Below are 23,874 nucleotides of genomic sequence, written 5' to 3'. Positions count from 1 at the left end.
TTTAAATTCATTGTTTACAACAACAACGTGTCGTGATGAATATTATTTGAATGCAAATCACTTCGTGCTTCACAGCAGTTTCGATTCGCAGAAGCTACATATATGTTTATATATGCATGAAAGCTATGTTAGCCTTGAGAGATACAAGTAGCCTTGAAAGTTAAAGTACAAGTTTCATTGTATTTCATGCTTAATCAAGAATTTTATAATTTATTCGACTGTACTGTATCACGAGGTCCTGATTTTTGAATGTATAATATTGGGCTTAGAAATTCTCAATGCCAGCTCGGAGTCTCGAGATTGGCAGTGATTAACCTTCTTGCCCCGGAGAGCACGTTAAAATCTCGATCCAGCTTCTGATCTCATTTCCGGTCGTGTTAGAGCTACAGTCCCACTGGACTGTGAGAGTGAGGGAAAAGAGTGTGCAGCTGTGTTTGCATACACACTAGTACAATATAATATCTCCCTAATCTCTATCTACTGGTCTCTGAGATTGACCAGTTACGTGGCCGCAATCAGCCGTGAAAAATGTTATTGGTTCAAATATTACTGTTTGATAGATGATTAAAAGATCTACACATTTTTCCGTGAGACGTAATCGGATGATCACACTCGTTCTTCTTGACCCTAAAGTCAGCAGTATATTATCTTTTTATCTTAGCATTTTCAACCATAATGAAACTAGATACTAAATAGTGCATTGTACAACCAGTGCATACAATATATATATTTTATTCGAGAAACTGTACCAAACAAGCCGAAGGCGAGGTTACATATTAAGTCGAATTTATATAATACGATTATAAACGAGGTATACACTCGACAATGACAATTTCCTTAGATGGGGAGACATTTAGTCTCTTTTAGTAAAATTTAAAGTGGATATTGAATATTTTGTACAATTACTGTAATCAATTTGGGGCAAATTTACAATATTTGTTTGAATGACTATTAAAGCATTTTAAAACACTCTGAACTCAACGGTTTCATTTAAAGCATTTTGGTTGCATGTAAAGATTGGCTTTATACACTATGTACGAAAGCATAAAAAACTGTTTTATGCTTTCGTACATAGAATAAACACGAGAAGCGAAAATTATCGGTATGTTTTATTCTTAATATTCCGTGATAGCCTAGTGGATAAGGCTCCGGCTTCATTCGGAGACCGAGTTCGAAACCCGGCACGCACCTCTAACTTTTCTATGTTACGTGCCTTTTAAGCAATTGAATATCACTTGATATAACGTGCGTGAGGAAACCTACATGCCTGAGAGTTCTCCAAAATGTTCTCGATCGCGCGTGAAGTTTACCAAACCGCAATTTGCCAGGGTGGTGGACTACGGCCCATCCCATATCACCCATCATAAACCCATCTCATTTTGAGGGTCGACCCATGCCCTGTAGGGGACCGGTAATAGGTTGATGGCTATCCTTAAGTGATGAAGAGCCCATTCAACACGGTTTGAATTCTCGGTCAATTTAACCGTGCTTATACCGGTAGCCTTTTAAGATACTTGTTCCTATGATGAATTATGCATCTCTACTAACGATATCCATTTAAACTTTTAATTATCAATTCCGGCGCCATTAATATGTTGTCAGGTATCCGCTCGAGGTGAAAACGATAACAAGGTGCAAAATATACTGTAAAACGAAACAGTGGCACCGTAGCCACTTTCAATGTTGACACATTGAAATAAAATACCGTTCTTTCGCCCGTGAGAATATTATTCTTATTATTCTTTTCAATATGAACTTACATGCGATCATCTTACATTTCTTTTGTTCAAAGAGTTCACGGATCCGGTAAATCTTTTTAATTATAAGATGTGTGAATTTATACTAAAATTTGAGAATCAAATATAATATTATTTTGGGTACTGAAATGAAACTAGACTATCTACCTATTCAACAATTTTGAAGCGTCAACTGTTTGAAATCGGGTTATAAGTGTACGCTTCGGTGAGGTCAATTTAAAGAAGCCGATAGAACGCTCAATAACTTATAGGGCTAGCATGCGCGCCTAGAGATACATATCTCTACCCGTTTCTCGTATTTTTTCCATAGATATAAACGAGATAATGGTGTATATAGGTCCCTCATAGCGAACATGTTATTGGTGAGTACTTTTGTGAGTAGATACTAACAGAGTTAAAGTTTGGGTACGTGACCAGGATCGACAGTAAACAAAGTTTTTTTAAGAGCTGTACTAAATAAAAAAACTTAAATAGCCGTCAAGATTAAATTTCTAATTATCATGCGAATAGATCCTTTGGTAGTGAGACATATTGACAAGAGGGGTATACTGTCTAGCTTCTAGAGTGGGTATCTGAAGCTATTTTGCAAGAGGAGATCATAACGAAGGTGCGAGTACAAAAGATTTGGGCCCCGCAACTAGTAAAAAAAGTACAGCTCTTAAAAAAACTTTGTTTACTGTCGATCCTGGTCACGTTCATTCAGTGAGAGATCATTAATGTATGTAACTATCAGATATTGCTTACTATCTTAGATAGCTCAATTCCCATTCATATAGGAGTATCTAAATATTTTATATTACGAATATTTTAAAGTGCAGGTATGCGAGCTATCGAGGTTAATACTGTTGATAGCGACAGATATCGCTTCGTAGGCGGTAGCTCGCTTCTTGATAATGCCCAACACACGCCGGCTGTGTGTGTGTGCGTGTGTGTAGTACATATTACCATTAGCACAGCGTGCAATATAATCATTAGTCGTTTTTATTCTATGCGACTAAACCTCATTTAGCTACGACATGCAGCTTTTTCTAGAAAACACGCCTAAAGATACAAAATATAAAAGTAATAATTAATTATTTTTGTAGATTAAACTAAAGTTAATCATAAACATTTCAGTCAATTTTCTATTATTTCTGAATAAAATGGCCTAGCGCTTTTTGTTTAATCCTCTACCATCTACCTACCTATGATATATAAGACCTGTCAATATATAATCGGTTCTGCTTATCCGAAGATTACGAACAAATGAGAGTAACAAAACGAACTTTTGGGCTATTCGGTCCTTCGAATAACGATAATATGAGTTCAAAAAGGCTTCGTAAATAGGTTAGCAGGGGAAATTTGGAAATTAATAATTTCGGGATTTTCATCTGCTTTGTGTGTCTGGACTAGTCACCCCGTACCGACAAAGGTGTGCCGCCTCGCTATTTAGCGTTTCGTTACGATATAACTTGTTTTACTATGTATGTTTAGCAGGTTAGCCACTACCCTGTGTTACACTCGAAGTAAACAATCAAATTAATCTGAATCTTCAAATACCACATTGAGTTTAGTATTCTGACTTAATCTGTTTTATATTAAAAAAAAGAAAGCACTACTAAATTCAATCTGTCATCTAAAGGTTTTGGATTAGATTGATAATTATTAAGTATGGCTGATTGCAGTCAAGTGAACTTGTAGTGAAAGTATTCCAGAATTACAGATTACACATTCTTATTTTAAAATACCTTTCCGTATCAAAATCGTTACCGTATCGTGTCATTGTCGTGTCGCCTAACAATCCCTTTATCGGTGACACAGCCGCTGATATCTCTTTGTTGTCTTTGCAACCGCCACCGCTTATCTGACAACTGGTCGTTTATTTAATTATGTATCACACACTGTACGTTAACGTTAAGCCTATCTACATATGGGACGAGTGCCGGCAAAGCCTCGCACACTAATCTGAAGGGTGCATTAACTCGCTAAGTGAGTTTTTTTTTATCTCTGACAAGTTTGCGGCTGCAATGGAAGGAGTACCAAAGTAAGGAATAGATTCGCTAGCGACCTTCGAAATGTGACAAATCTATTCCTTATTTACTGTTCTTATGTGTCTGTTTATTTATTTTCGTATATATTTTTTTTAGATATAGATATATTATATCTCACCATGGCTTGGGCGGAGTCTCGTCCGGTCTCGTCGAGATTTCGTCGATAGGCTAATCGTGGGGAAAGGTAGATATATATAAGATATATGTATTAGTTAGTACTTGGCAAAGTTTATCTTCTTGACTAATGCACTTGCCTCTATCATCTAGTTCTTTATATCCGACGTTTCCTGTGTGCTTTTTGGCAGCGATAAGGCCGCCTTTGCATACCTACAATTGAATTTATTTGCATTTGATTTATGATAATTTACGTGTATAGTTTTAAATAAAGCGTCAAATCACTTCTTCAATAAAACTTTCAATACCTATTTCAAAACAACTTGTTTTATATAACTAGCATGTGTATATAAAAAAATTGACAAAAATTATCTACATGACGTTTAAAATCGCATCAGAATCCGTTCCGGTGTTAGAAGACAGACAGACGCGCAATCGACTTGGTTCGATACTGTATCGAGATATAATATTTAAACTATTGCACTAAACGCTATGCATCACATCCTTTATGTTATTATATTAATTATTGTTTATTCTCAGTCTACCATAACGAGGTTAATTGTGCACAATATGTGAGATATAATTGGCTATTACCAGCAATTAGTAGTGATACATTTATTATGTCTCTATTATTATTATTTCCCTTACAACTGGGAGCTAGGGATATAAAACATTAAGATTATTATCTAATTCGTGCGTGTTTATATGCGCAAAGCAAATCTAAAAGCCTTTATCTCTGGACTCTATGTTTGTAGTTAATTTTTTAATTCCACTATGTTACCCCTTGACTGCAATCTCACTAGGTGGTAGATAACTGATGACACAGTCTTATTTGGTAACGGGCGAACCTGTTAGGGGTAGTTATACTGTATCGGTGCGATATCGTACCTGATAGTTAAATCGCGTGACAGCACGTCTTTATCAGTAGGGTGCTAACTAGCCACGGCCCAAGCCAAGACAAATATAGTTGGTGTTTGTGTCTCCATTTTATTAGTTAAAGTGCTAAAATTTTCACTGTAAAGTAAATAAAACGATTAAACACTCGTAGTCACCTCGCCCATTGTTTTATGAGCGTAACTGTTAATCCTGACTGAAGTTGAACATAACCGAATGTGATGCAACGTCAGAAAGTTTAAAATAGTATTTCAAGTATTTTTCGAGCTATGTATTTGAAGCCACGAATACATAGTTTGAAAATCTCTCTTAGAAATACAAACTTACTTTTGTGTAAATAATTAATATTTGTTTTTGCAGTTATACTGTAATAGAATAATAGAAAATAAATCGAATTAAATTAAAACGTATTATTTCCATTGTTAATTGCTACTCAAATAGATATTTTTTAAATGTCTATTAATAAACTTATTTAGATTTTAAATATGACCATAATTTGAAATAATAATAAAATTATAGTAAAAAACTATAACCCAGCTTCGTTTGTTGGGATCTCTTTTTAGATTAGAGTAGGTTTTTTTTTTTAATAACATAGATTTGACTGCTAATAGCAGTGTCCTTAAAATATATACTATATTATATTCTGCTAAAACATAGTATATGGTATTTATAAACCAACCACAGTCTGAATATTTTATCGAAAATTTCACGCTATTTATAGGTCGTTACGTAAGTATCAGATATATATATGGGAATAACACTTTCCTGTAATTGATACTTGGCATAGTATCATTACGTTACTAGGTACATGTTATAATGCTCACATAGGTAGGTTAACAGAAACCAGGAAACCAGAAACAGGTTAAAATTACACTATGGTTGAGGAATAGGTACTTTTAGATAACATAACGTCAATAAATTTGTAAACATAGAATACAAACATAAACAAAGACTTAAGAAGTTGATATTTAATTTTAAGGGATCTTAAGACCCTCACAATTTATATAAGCAATCTCTGTCGTAAAGAAATAAAATGGGATTTTTTTAAAGAAAAGGAAGTTACTCAATAATCGAATCAAACAAAATGTTGTATAATAAAAGATTCAATACTAGTCCCACCGACCGTTGCCATAATCTCACCTGGTAAATAAATCCCTCTGAGAGAATCCAGAAACACCGAATGAGAGCTGATTCTCCAGGCACAATAATCTCACTTGGAGTTATACAATTTTCCTTTGAGCGGATCGAATGCATATCACCGAATCCCGCCTTCGAAATAAAATTAAAAAAATGCTTTTTAAAGTAAAACGTATGACCGTGCAGACCGTAGAATGCAATATACATGGTTTTGAATATTTAGATATATACCTGCGCATTTCCTGCATCCACTACACTGCTATCATCTGAGTTTTATGCAATTTTAATTTAAGCACATGTCATGGTTTAACGGTGAAGAAAAACATTGTGGGGAAACCTTTATGCCGGAGTATTCTCCATTATATTCTACGGCGTTTTAAGTCTACCAATCGGCAGTTGGCTGGCGGACTACTACACTTCAACTTAAAAACTTCTTTATTTTGACAGGAGACCCGTTCCCTGCAGTGGGCCGGTAAGAGATATGATGAATACTCTTCATAAACGAAGATACTCGTTTTTATTTTTTCAAACTTTTGACGAAGTTTATATACACCGTTATCGAATTTCATTATTGCCTTAAAAAATAGTTAGCTGTATTTTAAGTTGAATGACATAACCTTATAGGTGGTTCTTCATCATTAAACATCTTTAAATCGCGGTTAAAAGACTATTTCCTGTCTAGTATGTAGCAAAATACCTACGTATTTTATGTGTATGTTTAAATGTGTATTTAAGTTTATATATTGATATTTATATATGTATATATAAATATGTATGTTTTTACTATATATATGTAGTATTAGTATGTAATGTATATAATTAGCACAATTTAAGTATTGCACTATCCCGTTTTCACTAATATGTTTCTTCAACCAAAGGTTGTCTGGAGGAGATCGCTTCAAGCGATAAGTCCGCCTTTGTGCATATTTATAATATCGTTTTTATTTTATTTTTTGTTAACCTGGTTTTATATTTGTATGTGCAATAAAGACTTTTTCTTCTTCTTCTACTTCTTCTTCTATGACAGTTGCTCAACTAAAAATTGTATAAGCATTAGAGAACCGCTCTGACTGCATGCTTAACTATGACGATGTTTTTTGAATTATACCCTCAAATCGGTTTCTATGCGATATATACGTAGCTATACAACGTCGTTCGTTATAGTAGAGATAATGCACATGCAGTGCCACTAACATGTTTTCTCGTGTAAGTCGGGTTAAAGTTTATCTGCGCAGGTCACCAGCCGCGTACTTTTCCTACATGGTCTAATTTTAAAACATTAATTACTATTTAAAACAACTGTTTGTAGTAAACGATAAGCGCGAACGAATCCGTTGTGGTAATTGAGAGATTTAGATGTGGCTTCAATGAAAACCATAAAGAACAAAGAACCATTAAATAATCATGTATATAATTTTAGTTTCTTATTTATTTATTTGGCTTTAGTCACAAATGTTGTTTTTTATGTATATATTAAAGTAATTAAATATGTATTTTATAGGTATATGTATATATGCACCACCTAAATATTTCCTGTAACTGTTTTTTATCTTCGCCATTGGTTGCCTGGAAGAAATCGCTATGTAGCGATATGGCCGCCAAGTTGTATACGTTGTTTTTATTCTATGTACTTTTTTTGTTGTGCAATAAAAGTATATTCATTCATTCATTCATTCATTCATTTTTTATAGTAATAAATGCCGAATCATGCATATGGCCTACCTGATGATAAGTCGCAGGGGATGCAAGGAGCACGTTCTACAAGGTACCGCTCTGAGTCAATCAACCTGTGTAGACGTTAAGACTCATGAGCTGGTAATTACCAGCCTTTTATACTGGAATACCGTAATGCTGATTAGCTAGAAAGCTTAGTAGTAGTAGAGCTTTGACAGAGCTATTTCGTAGAAGTACTATGGCCATGCTTTTGACTGCCGCTAAGCAGAATTACTGTATTCCAGTATAAAAGGCGTGGTTGTAATTACAAGCTCATTACAATATTACAAGTTATAACCAGAGTTAATTTGACGAACCGGTTATATATAAATGTATATTATAAAATAAAAATTTTATGAAACAAATTCAACGGCAGTAGCTGCATACAGAAGAGATAAAATAGTTCTACGTGATCCTACGGGGGCAATAGGGATAGGAATATTTCAGGGACGTCAAGGTATCTATAGGTTCTTCTTAAATAGTTCAAATGACAATGTGAGATGATGATAAAAAAAATCTTAGATCAAGGCGCGTTTGGAAGCTTTAGTTTTAAGTTTACGATTGTAGCTATCGCCATCAACACACTTCTATTTACATATTTTACATGTACTTAATGTACGCGTCAAAAGTGCCATCTATGTTCATATTTGACTTTGACTATATACTAATAATATAAGTAGCTAGATAGTTTCTCTCTTTTGTTTGAACCAGTTAATGTCTGGAACTAGAAGCAGGATTTGAAAAATCTTTTTTTCTATTTGCCTGACTTACATAATAAATTATTATTTTAGATTTTTTTGTAATTGATAAAGTAATGCAGGGCGCATTACTGGTTTCAATTACAAATTAAAAGATTAATCAAAATTCCCATTGTGAACCAACTAATCTTGTGCATCATCAGAGAGTCTTTGAGGTGCTTTGAGTCTTTACAACAATTTCATTGCGATTCGTATTGAATTGTAAAATGTAATGAGTATAGTCATTCATTTGCAAGTGACACTAAAATGCTATTGTTATCGTAAATGTAAGGTCAGCGAAGTATTTAAGGAATGCATAGTTCTAAAAAGTACTACGAAGGTTACAAACACTATAACAGGTTTATAATAGTCGCACTATCTATATCTATAGAGCCCATTGTAATCTAAGAAGCTAAATTTGTGACGTAAAACGAAAATGTCAAAAAATATTTTACAAAAAGTATTTTGTGTTCAATTAAGATTTCAATGCCGTAGAGAATTAGGGCAAGCTGCATTTGAGTTTAAGTTTTTACGTTTTTTAAGTGACGTTGCTCTGCCGAGTTTTAATGGAGTTGTAAATTTTATACAGTATTAAAATTTGAATGAAAGAGTCAAATAGTTGGAAAATCCAAAAATGCACGCCTCATAATCTCATTAATTACAATAAAATTGAGATTATTTGTAAATAATAATTAAACTAAATCTAATTATACCGTGAAAAGTAATAGGCTTCTATTCCTGAAAATACTGAAGCCTATAAAAAAAACCCAATTCGATAAGTGAAGTATTTCGCTCGTTATCGTGACCACAAGATACGGGATCCGCACATACAGACACACATACATCCAAGACAGAACTTTTTTAAACAATTTTTTAATTAGTTTAAATAAAAAAAAACGAGATTTAAAAATAACATGAGTGTTAAAATAGTGTTTTTCTAAAAATTTGTCTATTTATATTCACTTATATAAGCAATAAAGAATTAAAAAAGTGATATTTAAGTTGGAGAATCACTCGGTGTGCGTAAACTGATAGTAATACCCACCTCAACGCTTCGCTTATGCCATCCTCATAAGCGAAGCGTTGAGGTGGGTATTACTATCAGTTTACGCATTTGTATGGAGTTGTCTTATGCTGACACTAGTCATCCTTTTATAATGGCAGATTTACGTCGATGAGACGTAGGAGTGTTTACTAGAAAACTTACACTCGGGGCGCAGGTTAGAGCCACCGGTCATTCAAACCATAAAGTTAGCTAACTTTGTTTTACAATGTAATTTAGATAGAAATCCGATGATAGAGCATTGTATTGCATAAGGGTAGACATATATATGATTTCAAAACAGGATAGAAACGTGTTAAATAAAATCTCAATAAGCCAGCTAACAGTCAAAGCTACAGTGAATATCAAACGTAATTACACTCTTGACTGTAATACCCCAATGTGCGACGTAGAACTCAAAAGGGTGGTATTATTTCCATCCTGAGATCATTAAAATGGCCCTAAACACAATACGTATGGTTTACTGTAATCCATTATGAAGTGTTCCTCTGAAGAGGATATCACTTACAAACGATAAAACCACTTCAATACCATGCCTATACAAACCAATTTTGTAAAAAATACTATAATCTACTACTTACTATACTACCTTGTATAAATAACATATAAATACCCCTATTAAAATTTATCCATCTATTAGAGAACTAAAATACTAAAAAATTAATGATATTTTTGGCAGGTATTACCTAGGTAGTTATCATATCGTGAGCTCTTTTGGTTCTGTTTGTTGATAATAATGATAATAATGGCTAGGAAGTCTATATATATAGTAAAAGTTATGTTTTGTTATAATATCCTATTTGGGCTTGCCTGGTCAATATTTAACTCAAATTGTACCTAACGTATTAGCTATCTTTTGAGTTAAATATTGACAATAAATACAGAGTAAAGCATCGTAGAGTCGGTAGCGAATATCAACGGAGTGGCAGGTAGAGAGCACTAAATGAAGAGCATAGCGGCCGGCGCCAAGAGGAGTGTAGCCGACACGCTCAGATACAACCTAAATAAAGCGGGCCAGCAGGGAGTAGCCGTCTCGGACGCGGAACACGCACACACGCAGCCGGCACACACGCCCGCACCGCGCACACAATCTCGCCTCACACACACATCCATAGCTAGACGAAAATAAAATCCACTCCTTATGCGCCATGCAAATAGGAAGCCGCCGGGACATAATAGCGTTAACCGGCCGATTGAACGAGATCCTTACGTTTCGTGGCACTGTCGTAAGACGGTCACGGGCGCAGCATCTCAGGCCACAGGTCACAACGTTCGGTCGGAGATCTCATCCGAAGGCACCGTCCTCTCAGAACTGGTTTTGCACGCACGCTCCTATGGAAAAGTACACCGGCGTGACGTCCACGAACATTCGGCACTCGCGATATCGCGGCTGTCTCACTGCGGTCACTTGGCAGGAAAATCAACGGGCGGAGATTAGCATGAATGATATCATAGGTCGTCACGAGAGGGACGCGAGCGGAGTGCGACGATGGCGCGGGTCGCAACGCGACTGGCGGTGGCGGCGGCACTACGCTGAGCTCCGTGCGTAGTGAGTGGCCGTGAGGCGCGGGGACGAGGAAACCCGGTGCGAGTACGGCGCGCCCGGCCGACCCACACGAGGGGCTCGGGGGACACTCGCCCGGGCGGGGGGGGAGGGGCACGGATTAATCACGTAGTAAGTATGCCCCCCGGGGCCGCACTGCCCGCGCCCGCCCCGCACATAGAACCTGCGCGCGGCCGATACATGAATAAATACTAAATGCAACCAACGCTCGTCGTGCCAGACTGAAACCGGACACTTTATCGAAGCTAAATGAATTCCTGGGTGAGCGTTGCCACCGAATCTTGGCTCGGGCGCCGTCGGCGGCTGCGAGGCGCCGCACCTCCGCTCGCCACATCGACTTGTGATGCAATTCTGTAATCGGTTTTAAGAAAGTTATCAATCGACTCTCGGAATTCAATGCCATGCGCTTCCACTATTCGCTGGCTCATTTATACAAAGTTTCATAATCCAGAAACTTTGAAAAGGTTATCCAATGCTGTAGTATTGTTGTCACGTTTTTAACTGAACTGTATTATGGTTTTTCCAATCTAAGCTAAGCATCTCAGACCGGTTCCAAGACTCTACCGATGTGTTGCTGTACCTTCGTTAAATATTCAAAACCACAGTTTAACATTACATGTTTCTGACTGTTAATTAGGTTTAGCGGTAAAAACCACTCAAAACTAAAGTTTATTTCTTTCGAAAGCAACTGAGAAAGCAGTGAGTGAAAAAGCTATTTGAAAGTTATAAAAAGTTACAGCCCTTTAAATTGAACGGCGCGGCGCTGTTCAATTAGCCGAATCACAAGAAACACTTAAGCTTACGATGTCCTTAATTGTTTGCTGTTCGATAAGTCATCCGATGAATACAATAATATAATTTCACCACAAAACTTTTCTCGGATCACGAAATTCTACCCAAATGTAAAGTACTTAACTAGTACGTAAACTAGTTCCCTTACTAACATTACCTGAAACTAACATTTGTCAACAGGTGGGTCGTAGCGACCTGTCATCTCCATACAAAATTTGGTACGTGTGTACAACCCGACCTGTCAAATAATGTTTTGTACGACGCCGGTTGGCAACCTACCAGAAAAAGGGTTAAATACGGGGCAAGTTTTGTTAAATGTATCCTTTACCGCCCACCCTTTTATTTACGCCAAAATAATTTTAACTCTCTGCGGAAACACGTGGGCTCCTGACAACAAGACATAAAAGGATTGTTTAATTATGGCCTGAATCAAAACTAACTTGTAAGTGTAATTTTTTTGCAGCAAGAAATATTATTGACCACCTCAATCGTTAACTTAAAACGAAAGCTAGAATCGTACCCTTATGGTCTAAGTAGACCCCACGAGATACTTAGCCGGGTAAATACAGTGTCACAGACAACTAGCGTACTTTACTGTATTGTCTCAAATGATTTAAGAATAAATGAAAACATACTAAAAAAAACATATATTCTATTATATTCTAAAATAAGACCAGTCACGAAGCTGAAGTGGCTTAGGAGGGGCACATAGCTCGGGGAACATTTTCCTACAGTCAATATTTTTCATAGCAAGGGTTTTTACCAGCGGAGATGAAGCTTCTATTTCCTAGCACCATCCGGCCACCGATTTTCAGAATGACAGGATCATTGAGTCCCCTCACTAACCCGCTCATTCCGAAGTAGCCTTTTTCGGGGTAGATATGGAATGTCGTTTAAGACACTCATTATTCATGACAGACAATCAGACAGTGGTTATATAATCAAAGGCAATGTCCCAAGAGATGTTACCAAGTAATACAGTCTAAAGCGTAATTGTTTAGTATGCTCTCTTATATGCTTTTTACACGCACTAAATATTCTATTTACTTTATGTACTTAAATAGATGGCATACCATTATTGGTGTATTTATTATTGGCAAGAAAGAGTTAATTACTGAAACTTAACTAATTATCAAAAACATATAAAAAGTTTCACTTCTTCGAAAGGCTATTTTTTTTCAACACAAAACCACTTTTTTTGTTTTTCAATGCGTAGTTTTGTTTGTTATATTGATCTATGTGTCTATATATCTTAAAAACTATAAAGAGGAAGCCAACGTTACCTTTACCTCAAACGTGAAAGGCTCATTAGAACTGACACTACAGTGACTATCTATACATACACACAAACTTACCTTTGTTTAGCAGTCGGTTTAGCACTAACGAAGATATACCACTGTGTCCCAGTAGTTAAAGTCTCGGTAAGCACTCAGACGGATTATCTTTCATTGTCAAAGAAACGGTTTCTGCGATAACGATAAGCCATTGAAAGGAATGGTACCCTTGAAAACAAAATGGTCAACTCAAGCACTATTGTAAAAAGAATATTCCACTTAACTTTATTGTAGTTTTTTTTAGTATAAAACAACTTAAAGCTGTTGACGTCACATTCTTTGGGTACCTGTTCATTATAGATATAACATTGTGGTGTGGTATATATTAGTGATATATATTACTAAAGCCAGAGCTCGATTCTCTATAAATTTGAAGTTATTTCTCAATAGTAAGCATAAACAAAAATCAAAATTATTCCACATAATTACATCACGTATCTATAACGGGTATATTTATTTAAACGTCATTGAGCCCGGTAATCTATACTAATTTTATAAATTCAAAAGGGTCATCTTTTCATCTAGTTGGGTGTGTAACTCTACGGACTGTGCCGGATCGTTATTTTAACATCTTGGGGCCCCACCATCAACCGAACGGTTTTCTTCGTAACCTGTTGAGCTATGTTGGTAACTCTAGATTTGACAGAGTTATCAAAGATATTAAATTATCTTAACTCTTTGTGCAGTACAATAAGTATTAAAAGCTCTTTAGCCCATGAAAATGCTATTGTACAAATGCTTGAAACCACTATTTTCTCGATATAAAAACCCCTAACATCTTCGCTAACATCTTATGCCCAATATCAAAATGTTAAGATCGAAGACACCACATATACCTACGCGCTATCCTTTTCCTATTGCTCCTTGTGGACAAGGATACAAGAAAGGCTGTATTGACTCTTCGATCTGTAAGCTTTAGATTAAATTTTATATTCATTTCGAGTGTTAAACTGCACCACCGTATTAAGAATTATTGTAATCAAGCTGCAATAAACTTGAAGTGGGTTAAAAAAATACCATTGGAGTTGTAGATTTATCCTGGATAAAAGGTAGCCTATATACACGGCACATGAACTCTATCTATTAAAACAATCTAAACCAACACATAATCGCATTTATATAATTAGTAGAAGTATATTAGTATTCAGTGCATAGAGTATATGCATGATATAAAATGAAGAGATAGAGGGTATGCAGATGATATAAAATGAAGAAAATCTCCAGTAAGAGTTATAAAAAGCCTACCCTCAAGTATTTATAACTTGTACTGGTGATTTTCTTCATTTTATATCATCTGCATACCCTGTGCATACCCTCTGTGCACGCCACTGGTAGTAGAAGTACCTATATTACAGAAAAGAGCTGTGCGATCGATGTATAAACTTCGATTACGCGAATCCCTTCCTGCCAAATTTAAATGGATAGGTATATTTACAGTAGCCTTGCAATATACTTATAATCATATAATCTTTATTAAACAAAACATAAGTAATTATAAACAAAAAGTCAATATAAACTAAAACTAAACTTACTAAAAACGGACATAAATTAGTGATATCTGCATATCGTCTGAGAAAAGTACAGAAATCCTCCGTGGGGATGGGTATAGCTTTTATAACATGATACCAAAGGTAATATTAGATTTACCTTTACCTAATTTTAAACAATATATTAAAACACGTTTAACCAATCGTGGTTACTACACGATTGCTGAATTCCTTAATAAGGCTGCTTGGAAGCAAGCCACTCCGCTCTCATCTTTCACAGAACAGAAAAATTCTAAAGATTGATAACAAAAAAATGGTGTTGGAAAAGAGCAATATACTGAGTTTCTGGCCAGCTCTTCTCAGTAGAATCTGCCTTCCGAACCGTCGGTAGAGTCACTACAAACAGCCTGTCTGACTTATAAACTAGACCTACTTGAAATAAATGAATTTTGAATTTAGTAAGGTAGTAAGGTTTATACTTTGAATGCAATGTAACACCTGCTCGTAGTTCAGTAGCTGGTATCAGAATAAAATCTGTGAGCTCCAAAGGCCACCACGCGTTGAACTCTTCGGTAAGGGCCATCGATCGATTTGTTCCGCTCGGCGCGGGAAACGAGTTTTGAATTGGTTTAGACCTTTTCAGGAGCTCGCTCAGGTCAATGTTTTGTGTTATATTAAACGATGAAGTATTTAATAAATGTTTCAATACATTACAATGGAATGATAGTAAATAATTCATAATTCAGTATGAACTACTATAACCGGTAAATGCAATGACGTAAGTGTAAATAACATTATTAAATTCTCGTTTGACACTTGTAGAAAGAAAAAGGTGTCTTATCGATATTGGTATGTCTTGTTATTTTATATAGTTGGTAGCACTGACACTTAGATGTCATGTTACCAACATTGCAGCCTGTAGGTATTTAATGTTCTAGTAGTAACTTTTTCAAAATGGCGCAGGATCCCACCGTGATTAAAAGTTCATCACAATATGGCATTCAGCTTTACACTTTTATAGGGACACCAGCTGTCTGAAATAAGTGATAATTTATTTTATATTTTTACGCGAATCATGTGTTTAAAACTTTGACCTATTTATCTCTCGTATTCGGATTTTTATTTCTTAAATTTACCATACACTCGTGGAATTGCAAAAGTGGTTCCTGCACATTATCCAACGCGCTTCTTTTAGATGTTATATTATTTTATTTCTTTCTAATCATACTTAAAGATTAAATGGTCCTTCTATTTTTAAAGAATATAAAATTGATTTCATATTAAAAGAAACATTGATGGTGACAAGTAAATGTTTTCTTCAAATACATAAAAAAATCCAAACCATTAGGTATATGAAGAAGTTCTGAAGAACAAACAGAAGGGAATTACAGCTTTATTAAAGAACTCCGCTTTTTTAAGTCGATTGGGCGTAGTTGGATACATTGTAAGAGGGTAAAACGATAACCAAAATAATTTTTACTTTATAATAAAAAAAAATCCAATATATTTTACCCATTGAATATAACTAAAGTGAAATCGTCATCGTCACGACGAAACTCGTCATCAAAACAAAAAGAAATCAAGGTGCGGCGGAACAAAATAATTCATTGTCACTTATTTATACATTTATCCGCGCTCTAATGTCACATATTTTGTGACGTATTTGTTACTATCTATAAATAGCTTTTCTGTTATTATATTTATAGGTAGTCTCAAAGGAGTCATTACCAAGTCATTATCATAATCATCAACTTATTACCGATCCACTAAACTGAACTACAGGGTAGGGTCGGGCTTCTCATTGAGAGGAGTCGCGAGTGTGTATGCCATAGTCCACCTTGCTTACCAAGTGCGTATTGGTAGACTTCACACGCCCTTTATAACATTATGGAAACCTCACAGGCAAGCAGGTTTTCTTTCGATGTTTTCCTTCACCGCTAATCATTATTTAGATGCTTAAATTTAAAACTACGCTGACATATAGCTGTCAAACCTGGAAATTTACGGACAAAATAAGAAATATGATAACAACGTGTCAAAGAGCAATGGACGAAGTATGAACGTCAGAAGAAACCATAAAATTCGACATTCTCTGATCAGACAACAAACCAAAAGAACCGATGCCCTCGCCTATACTCTAAAAGCAAAATGGAAGTGGGCTGGTCATGTGGCTAGACTTACCGACTATAGATGGACCCTCAGGTTAACGAAATGGCCAGGCCCATCAGATAACCAACCGTGCTAGAGGTAGACCGCACTATCGGTAGGAGGACGATATCAAAAATGTGCCTGGACCAAACTGGATGCTAAAAGCAAAAAACAGGCAGCGCTGGCTGTTCTGGAGGAGGCCTTGACCTTGAAAACTTTCACTTTATATACTTGAAATAAATATGAAACTATGTAAATGTATGAAGTAATAAAAACCTTTTTTTTATTTTTTTTTATCATAATTTTTTTTAATTTAAAAAGCACACAAGCACACAAAAGGCGTGCCGAGAATCGATCCCCACGAAAGGCAAGCCGTAGTCTTAACCACTAGGCTATCTGCTCGCTTACTGATCATAGATAGCTAAAATCTTTCATTGGAAAAAGAAAAAAAGTTAGTGTTTTTTTTTATGTTTTTCGATATCACTTTTTAAAGTATTTGGATTAATCAATTAGCTACAAACTAAACATCAAACTTTTCTATTTATTTTCTTTAGCATAGATTTAATACTACATGTTCTAACTCTTTGGTACTTTAAGATGGTTTGAAACCATGTTTGCTTGTCATTCACCTTATTTCTTACAACACGACAAGAGAGCAGCTGGGCAAACGAGTTGAGAGGAAGACATGTTTAGAAAAATGTAGGTACTTGTATTGCCTCACCGGTGATAATTTAAACAGGGTGAGTTTTTATGAAGGGATATATATGGAAGGACCTCGCTGGCTAATGGTAGGTACAGATTTCATACCATTACTTATGAATACCATGAAGAGTTTCAAGAATGTATTAAAAGTCGTATAAATAACATGCTTATGTGTTATGTTTTGTAAAATAATACCTCTTGCTTTTGTATAGTCTTAAGTTAAAACTCAAATTGTAAGTTCTAATAAGAACGTTTTTCAAAAATGCTACAATTTTGTAATACTATAAAATCCTATAGAAGACTCTGCAGTGAGTAGGTACTTTATGGCACTTGTTGTAAGTATTAAATAATGTTGATTCCTGTGTTGAAATATTATCAATAATTCAACACAGGAATTGAAATAATTGTTTTTTGGATTATTTTCTACACTTATTGGTCCCCTGATTCAAATATTAAATACTTTTAAATGTACAAATATGTGGACGAGAGTTTCAGTTTTATTATAAACTAGCTGATACCCGCAACTTCGTTCGCGTGGATTAAGATTTTTTTATTCCCGCGGGAACTTTCTTATTTCCCGGGATAAAAGGTAGCTTATGTTCTTTTCCATGTCAAAGGCTACATGCATGCCTAATTTCATCCAAATCCGTTCAGCCGTTTTTACTTGATTGAGTGACAAACATCCACACTTTCACATTTATAATATTTTGTAGGATGTAGCTAGATAAAAAAATAATATCAACAATAATAAAATAATCGCTTTGAGCGAAGGTATTTAGCCCAAATGAATGGAAAACTGAACCATCGTTTGTGTATGCATATTTTCAAAAGTAAATGCAAAATAAAGCACAAAGTCGGGTGTCCATCTGTGCGTCACGCAGGTCATCGGTCGTCGGAGATGTTTGAGTTCCGCGTGGGTGCGCGCGCGCCGGACCGTGCCGACAGGTGCCACCGAGTGATCACTGTTTTAATCACTAGAGGCCTTTGCTCACTCAACCACTTGACACCGTTTCACTGCGGGTTCTACTCCAACTTTTGATTCACACTCATCGAGTCGACAATTTGTTGAACACTAGTTGCCCGCACGACGTCAACGAGTTGCAAACGCGTCATCAACCAGTCTGAAACTTAACATCGACTAGCAGTTTTACTGTTTTAGTCACTAATTATGCCCACTTAACATCTTTCTAACATCGTTTTAATGTTGGTTCCACTCGAACTTTGGATTCACGTCATTGACCCTCGTCAGCGCTCGTATGCGCTAGTTTCGCGCATGATGTCAATGAGTGGCCATCGCGTCGTCAACAAATCTGAAACTTGGCATCGAATATCAGTCCCACTATTTTAATCAATAAAGGTTTTTTTGATAACATAACGTCTTAGCATCGTTCTAACACCGTTTCAATGCCAGGACAACTTGTCGTACACTAGTCGCCCGCAAGGCGTAGTCGAGTGGCCAACACGTCGTCAATCGTTCTACATCTGAATCGAGAATCAGTTCTACCACATGAGCGGCACGGTCAACGTTTCTTTGAGAAGTTGACATGTTGCCAACGTGTTGTTAGCGGGCTAGGTGGTTAGAGGTGTGCGACGAATGGGCAACACGTTGTATACTCGTTGTCGACTATTTCACAGTTTACATAACAATTAACTCTATATCGCATGTTATAAAGCTCCCATTTGCATACTCGAATCTGACCGGAGTCAGCACGTCAGATATGGCGTGTGATGGGCTTAAGGCTACGGATCCAGGCAAATAGTTTACAGCTGACTGTTTCCCTGCTTATTGTTTTAGCCGCTAAAGCATATATTTTTTTTTTATTTATTGTAAGTACATATGCATTAGTTACACATTTAACCCACTTACAGCCAAGGCTATACAAATTAATTTATATACACGTAAAATTTTTACTTAAAAAGAATAATTGGCCATATGTTTGGGTGAATTTTTGACTCCTAACTAGATATCTGTGTCTAGGATATCACAATAAATCTACCACGAAATTTCGGCTTATAAGTACTTATTATGTGTATTTTTTGTTGAACCCCAACATTTAGTTATGTATAAGCAAATGCGAGCACTAATTACCTATGTTTTACATACCATGATAGACTTACCTGTTATTAAAACACAAGGAATTTTAATTATGCAATGACACTACAAAAACACCATACAAATAAATTAATTACACTTCAATTCTTTTATTCTACAATTTATTTTTGTAGTTCTTTCATGCGCTTCGAAGTGTTGCTCTGATATAGATACGCAGCTGTTTTCCACTTGCCATCAGGTGGACCAGGTTGGTCAGTCAGTTGTTACTATGAAAAAAAAACCTGGACGCTGCTGCAGTTTCTCCAAGTGGCTTTGAACTTCAACAATACATATTCTAAAAACTAAACAATATATTCCGTAAAAGCGTTATCTAAATTGTCTTCTAAATGTAAAAAGGAAGCTATTAGCCTCATTTAAATTACCACTTAACATATTCATTATACCTATCCTTTTCAAAAGCGCGTATTTATATAAAACAGGTTACAACAAGATGTTAAGTCAAAGTCAGATTTGTTTTATCCTTTAATAACATTGGACAACTAACATGCCTTGGAACACTTTAGACTGGTTTTACCAAATCGGGTAACTCCTACACGCATTCTACGCTGGAAGTTGGTATATTTACTTAAGAATGGATTAAGAAATATTTTCAACCAACTTCCAAAAGGTTATAGGTTATCTTGATTTAGTGTTAATGATATTCAACTATGGATTAACTTTTAGAAAAGTATTGGGTTTGTCTCTAGCAAATGAAGAAGATTCACCATCATCATATCGACCCATTACCGGCCCACTCCAGGGGACGGGTCTTCTTCTACAATGAGAAGTGATTAAGGCCTTCACCACGCTGGCCTAGTGCGGATTGGTGGACTCCACAAACCTTTGAGAACATTTTGGAGAACTCCCAGGCATGCAGGTTTCTTCACGATATTTTCCATCACTTAGAAGCAAGTGATATTTGATTTGATAAAACGCACATAACTTAGAAAAGTTAGAGGTGCTTGCTGGGATTCAAACTCGGGCCCGAAAGAGAGGTCGAAGTCCTACCCACCGGGCTATCACCGCTTCATAGAAGTAGATTATACATTTTGAAATATTAAAAATACAAAAAGTTTTTTTGTCCAAATTAATCTTTGATTAAATTGGGCAACTCCTTAAAACACTTATGACATGTTTTATCAAATCAGGTGACTCCCACATTCATTCTGCTTGTATTAGCAAGGCGATTAAGAAATATTTGCACTAAAATTGTTCTTAATGGAATTTATATTAAGGTCTGCTGTCACATATGAGAATAATAATCGTACGTAATGTGAATGAATCTGTATAAAAATATTTTCTGCAGATGTTTTCATATCTCGCTATGGTTTAAGGGAGCTCAAGTAGATGGGATTTAAGTTGTTTAATCCAAAACACACCTAACTTCTAAAGTGTGTCGATATTCAAAGGAAAAAACTCTCATTGAATAAAAATGATCGATTAGTCGAATTTATAAATATAAAACAAAAATTAAACTAATAAAATGTAATTCGATTTTTGTAATACAAATATATATACTACAGCAAAGCCTTCGAATAAAAAATACTGACCTCAAATAAAAATTAAAGGTCCTTAATTTGTCTCGTACCTACTTTTGATCCAGTGTTTATTGTATTGGTTTGTTTTTTATACTGTTATTGACTAATTAACTATTGTTGTAAAGTACCTAAGTATTATTTCATAGTTTTGAGTTCATTTACTTTTGAAATTCATTGAGTTTTATTCAATTCACTCATTTTAAAATCTATATTAATATTATAAAGTGGAAAGATTTTTTGTTTGTTTAATTTTTAATTTTGAAAATTAGTGGACCGATTTGAACCATTTCTTCGCCAAAAGATAGTTAAACTATCACGAAGTAATATAGGCTATAATTTGTTTTAAGAAAATGGGAGATCCTTAAGAAAATTGCTATCATGTAACCGGCCCCCTAGTATTATAAATTCTATAAGACAAATTTGTAAATATTTTGCTACAGTAATTTTTTGAAGTTGTAATTCCCTTTTTTTGTTTGTTGTATCCTCAACAACCTCCTTTCAACAATAAATTTTCAGTGTGAATCGCAGCACAAAATTGGGATAGATAAAAATAGGAATAGAAAAGATGTTAAATAACCAAATTGAATACGCATTCCGAGTAGATTCTGCTTTGTGGGTCATTGATAAGCTACTACCATTCATTTCTACTATTTTACGCATCAACGATTAGCCCATTGCAATATTTAAAATGATTTTACTTGTTAATTGGCTCGAGATGCACTCGGTTGCAGTTTGTTGACTCGTACAAGTAGATCTATGTCTCCGAACTCAGACGTCTGCCTGCCCACGCTCCTATAATTATTTCAGACATAACTCCGTACCTACCGTATTAAATCTATGTAGACAACAAATTATTACACACCATGCATATCTATCAAATGGTAAGAGTAGGTTCCCAGAGTTTAATAAAGGGTAGATAAAATTAATGAAAGGTCTTTCCTAATAGATTGTGAAGACTTGAAGCAATTTATTTTTATCAAAACAATGTAACATTTTAAATGAGATGCAATTAATTTGTTGAAAATTCACGTTATTACATTGTATGAAATTTTATGAAAAATATCTATCGTAGGTTTGGGTTTGCAATTATATTATGAACTCTACATTCCTGTTTGGAAATTGTTTTATTTTTATTTTGTTTATTATTGCAGAACAGTGTTTTGATTCACATTGAACATATTATTTTTTTCCAGAAAATATAGAGTTTGAATTTGTAGAGTAATTTTTGATTCAGTCATTCCCCAAAGATGGATTATCATCAATTTAATTTTTAACAGTCAATACCCACACGATCCATGAATTCAACATCCACTAGCTTCCAGCCAACTTTTTAAGGTCGTCCGACATTGATACCATATACCTCCAGAACACGTTCGTGCCAACGTTCATCGGTTATCCCACAGATATGACCTGCCCACTTCCACTTCTGGTTGAATGTTTGCACGGTGGTCGAAAACTTTTTTGACTTAGATTCTCAAACTTGCGTCCGTCGCAGAAACTAGCACCCTACTTCATAGCGCTTCGAGCCATGATTTTGTGACTTTGCCCATGATTGAACTTTTTCTGGTTAATTGCTAGGTTGGTGGTCGGTGACTTAGATTCTGTAACGTGTCTCCGTCGCAGAAACTGCACTAGTGCCTTGCTTAATAGCGCTTCGAGCCATGTTTTTGTGATCAAAAAACTTTTCACTCCATTCTTCATTTTTTTTTTTAATTTTAGCTTTTTGTTTCAGAGCGCGTCAGGAGATGAACTACAGTCATGCCTATTTCATCCGCCGAGCAGTATTATTGTGTTCCGATCCGAGGTCTGAAGAGTGTGGTTGTTGGTATAAGTACTGGCACATGAGGCTTTACATTTACCCCTCAGGTTGATGGACATGGCAGCACTTGTTCCTTGCATGTCGTTTGAAGGTTTGCTCGGATTATAGGCGATGGTTTTCAACTTAACATCAGGTAGGTAGGTACTATTAAAAACATACAGCAGGACTCAATTATAACCTGGGAAGGTTTTGGGATGACGACGAATTGAAGAATTCATTATTGTAGTGCGTGTTAAAATGAAAGTGATGTTTGATAATACAGCAAAAAGTTTGAAATTGCAAATACTAATAGCTTTCCATTACCTAGGTAACGATAAATTATAAATATATTCACACATGATCCGACGATCTCTTGCTACCGCTCACGTACCAGCTGTATTAGAACCTATTGGTTTGGCGCAGAGCGATGGCAAGAGATCTGATGAATTGGAGGCTGGGAAGGTCACTTGTATTGGATGCAACTTATGTCGATACCCTAGTTGCATCACACATCCAGGCCACCTAGTCAATGGTGGATGCGACTGCTACCAGTGCCGAGCAGGCAAAGAGGCGTAAATATGAAAACCTGGATAGCAGCTTCATTTTTGTGCCTTTTGGAGTAGAGACTTTGGGACCGTGAGGTCCGGAGGCACGAGCACTTTTTAAAGAATTATCCAAAAGGGTTATCGAGTCTACCGGTGATCCTAAAGCGGGCAGTTACCTTGGGCCAACGAATTAGTTTGGCCATCCAAAGGGGCATCATCTTGGAATCAGCATTTTCTGTGCCTCGCTGCGGTGGTTTTGAAGAAGTTTTAGATTTTATTTAGTTCTACATAGTTTATAAAACAAATATTTTAATTATTAAATGAAGTTGTATTTCACACAACACTTTCAATATAAAATCAATTTACATTACAACGAATGCAATAATCATAATCTCAACAGGTTGCAGCAAGTGCATAACACACCGGTAA

The 23,874-nt window shown here is 35.7% G+C and overlaps 1 protein-coding gene across 1 annotated transcript in view; it reads right to left on the bottom strand.

The window, feature by feature from the left end:
* Positions 1-10,978, bottom strand: part of LOC120630715 (ataxin-1-like) — a 59,184-nt gene extending 48,206 nt beyond the window's left edge. Inside the window, exon 1 of the mRNA XM_039900003.1 lies at positions 10,656-10,978. The gene's annotated coding sequence lies outside the window, so the exon portion shown is untranslated. The remainder of the gene's footprint in view (positions 1-10,655) is intronic.
* Positions 10,979-23,874: the final 12,896 nt, after the last annotated feature.

The sequence above is a fragment of the Pararge aegeria genome, chromosome 16 (assembly GCF_905163445.1).
Source record: "Pararge aegeria chromosome 16, ilParAegt1.1, whole genome shotgun sequence".
NCBI lineage: Eukaryota > Metazoa > Arthropoda > Insecta > Lepidoptera > Nymphalidae > Pararge > Pararge aegeria.
The sequence above is the reverse complement of the archived record's forward strand: the minus strand, read 5'-3'. Positions and strand labels throughout refer to the sequence as shown.